The sequence below is a fragment of the Lactuca virosa genome, chromosome 3 (assembly GCF_052849685.1).
Source record: "Lactuca virosa cultivar CGN04683 chromosome 3, Lactuca_virosa_CGN04683_v6, whole genome shotgun sequence".
In the NCBI taxonomy this organism is placed as follows: Eukaryota; Viridiplantae; Streptophyta; class Magnoliopsida; order Asterales; family Asteraceae; genus Lactuca; species Lactuca virosa.
This window is the reverse complement of record NC_136428.1, coordinates 162,996,808-163,000,541: the sequence shown is the minus strand read 5'-3', so window position 1 is coordinate 163,000,541 and position 3,734 is coordinate 162,996,808. Positions and strand designations below refer to the sequence as shown.

Genomic DNA, 3,734 nt, shown 5'->3' with positions numbered 1-3,734 from the left:
ACCCACTAAAGATGAAGAGACAGTGGGTTATGGTGTTGATTCGCCAAAGTTGAAGGACCAAAAAAAGAAGGATGGTGAAGACGTCAATGTCACTAAAGATGGAAATGAAAATAGAAGTTGAGGAAGATGAGAGATGGGATGGTGACCGGTAGGACCCTGATTAAATTTCTCAAATGTGGTTTCAGGTTTACGATGAGGAGATACAGATATGTGGGGCCTATTAATTTTTTTTAAATATATAAAAAATAAATACATAAATAAGAAAATTAATTAAAAAAATAAATTAATAAGGGCACAATAGTATTTTTAGGTAAGACAGGGACCAAACGCGCAACAAAAATAAACAGTAAGGACCATCCGAGTTAAAAATATAAGTTAGGGACCAAACACACAAATTCTCCCAAACCACAGGGACCATTCGTGTAATTTACTCTTACTTTTCGTTTTGTTCATATTTGGGTAACTATTTTTTTTGTACACATCTAGGTAACGAACTTGTTGAAAGTGTTCACATATGACCATTATGACATGCTGTAGCCGGATGTAACCTGCTACACCAGGTCATAATGGTCATATGTGAACATTTCCAACAAGTTTGTAACCTAGATGTGTAAAAAAGTGATAGTTACCTAGATGTGAACAAACCGAAAAGTTAATTACCTTAATAAGTCATATTCCCTATAAAGTATTCGAAATATGTTCGAATAAAATCTTCTATGTGATTTTAGCTTTGATAAACTTGAATAGATAAGAAGTACAAGAAAATATCAACAACTCCTTTACATAATATGCACAAGAGTCCTATTAGTTTTCCAATATTATTTTCAAGAGAAAATCACACATTAGCCCTATGATATTTTGTGCATTTGCCAATTCAGTCCCTTAAGTATTTTCCGTGCTTTCTAGATCATTAAAGTTGTTTTTGTCGGATCAATTTGATAAGTTTGGACAAAATGAATGGGGTAACTCGGTTACCCATTTTCCACATAAACATTAACCTATTTTCTATTAACATTGACTTTAAAAAATCAAAAACTTCCTCCTCCTCCTCCTCCTCCTCCTCCCAACGAGACGCAGTTAAAAACAAAAATGTGAAACTTTTCTCTAGTTTTTTTGTCGATTAATCACATAAAATTTTCTTCAAATCTTTTTTCATTAACGATTCATCTTCCTGAATCTTGATTACATAAACCAATGACAGTCAACACAACCAAAACACAAGGCCATAATCAAACCAAAATCACCACCGGTGCCAGAAAATGCAACTGTAATCGAAATCAGTCCGAACATCCAAGAAGAGAAGAAATAAGGATCTTATTCATCTTCACGAAACCACAACCCTCAATCGTCACTCACTTCAACACTAACTGCCTAGAGCAAAGCTGCCTGTAGCCTTAACTACAAACCAAAACCAACAAATATCATCGACATTGATACTCAAGATATCTACAACGAGAGAATTATAGTGGATACATATTCTTACAAAATCATTGAGGTTCGCATATATACAATGGATACATATATGTTTTTGATGTATGAAGTTTTAACTATTGGTAGAATAGAGTTACAATGTGTATGAATAAGTGCAATGCTTATTTCATAAAAATTGGAAGAAATATGGGCTCCGAAAGTCAACAATTTCGTTCAAATCTCCAACAAAGCTTCCGAATATCAACATGCGTTAGTGATGGAAAAGCGGATTCTGGGTCGATTGGAATGAAATTTAACCGTTCCGACGCCTTATGTGTTTTTTACTCGGTTCATCAAAGCCGCCACAACCTTACCGGTGATTAACGTGAGTGTTTAATTCTGATTCTGAGATATTTAACCCTTTGGTAATGATTATGATTCTAATATTTGGAATGGAAGACGAACAAATGGATCACATGGTGCACATCTACGCTTTAGGGTTGATACAGGTCACTTCACATCATGGATGAACTGTGCACAGAAACCGTTTGATGAAATGCCTAAAAGAAGTCAAGGACGTTTTTCAACTAGATTATTATGTGACATTTCATTTAATTATGTGGCGCTATTAACTGACTACAGGAGGTCCGGTGACTAAATTGACAAAATTGACAGGTCACTAACAAGTTTGTTCCCTCATAAAACATGAAAATAACTCACAGGACTGAATGAACGAACGTTCAATACTTAGTTGGGTTAATGTGTCATTTTCCCTATTTTCAATGCAATCGGAAAATTTGAAAACAAATAGTTGATAATCTTTTGTAAAATGATGTAGAACGGAGCAAACGAGAATGTATAAGATATGTCATTAAGAATACTGACTACACACATATTAAAAGCCAACTTAGGACGATTTAATATCATATAAAATTTTCAATTAGGAGCACACTTCTAAGTTTTTAAATTCTGAGAGTTTAAAAGTTTTTAATTTTTGTCTTTTAATTGTTCAAAAATTTCTTAGTTTTTTAGAAAAATAGTTGTACCAGAATAATAAAAAAAGAATATGTTGGGGAAATATTTTAACTTCTTAGCAAACGTTCTCTCTTTTCTTTTTCTATTTCTATTTCACATGATCGCCTCCATTTCCCTCCCAACACCTCTCCAACTTAATAAAAGTTCTGAAGTATGTTACAAAAATACTTTATTATTTAGTAAAATTTTTCCAACTTTTATTTCAGTTTCAGACGATTGCCTCTATTTCCCATCCTCTCCAACTTAATAAAATTTCTGATCTTAAAAATTCATAGTCTATTAAAAATCTAGATTCTTAAAAGTTTGATCCTGCCAAAAAAAACCCTTAGCCTTTATCTTTCAAACGGCGAAAGGCTTGCAAATCCTTTAAAAGGAGCCCTATTATAACTATCCTAAATTTATATATATACATGTATATATTTTGTATTAAATTACCATATATATATATATATATATATATATATATATATATATATATATATATATATATATATATATATATATATATATATATATATATCTTGGGTTACAAAGACAAGTTGAAACTTGGTTTGGTGGTAAAAGCATTGGTTTATAAAACTAAAGATCTTAAGTTTGAAATTGTTTGCGTACCTGAAGGGCCCCAATTTTTTTATTTGCTTAGAGCCCCCAAATTGGTTGAGCCGCCCCTGTTGTAATGATTTATACGTTTCGAGTTATAAAATTTAAAATATGTATATTATCTTATAAATTAGGGAACATGACTTATTAATGTAATTAATTTTTCGGTTTGTTCACATCTTGGTAACTATCTTTTTTTTGTACACATCTAGGTAACAAACTTGTTGAAAGTGTTCACATATGACCATTATGACCTGCTGTAGCAGATTGCATCTGGCTACAGCAGGTCATAATGGTCATATGTGAACACTTTCAGCAAGTTCGTTACCTACATGTGTACAAAAAAAAAATAATTATCCAAATATGAAGAAAACGAAAAGTAAGAATAAATTACACGAATGGTCCCTGTGGTTTGGTGGAATTTGTGTGTTTGGTCCCTAATTTATTTTTTTAACTCGGATGATCCATACTATTTATTTTTTTTGCGCCCTTGGCCTCTGTCTTACCTAAAAAGACTATTGTGCCCTTATTATTTTTTAATTAATTTTCTTATTTATGTATTTATTTTTTATATATTTAAAAATAATAATAATAAACCCTATATATCTGTATCTCCTCACCATCTCATCTCTCATCCTCCTCAACTTCCATTTCTTTTCCATCATTAATGACATCAATGTCTTCATCAT

At 31.9% G+C, this 3,734-nt stretch overlaps 1 pseudogene; it reads left to right on the top strand.

Annotated features, from left to right (window-relative positions):
* The first annotated feature begins 86 nt into the window (after window positions 1-86).
* LOC145164228 (G2/mitotic-specific cyclin S13-6-like) lies at window positions 87-1,807 on the top strand (annotated as a pseudogene).
* Window positions 1,808-3,734: the final 1,927 nt, after the last annotated feature.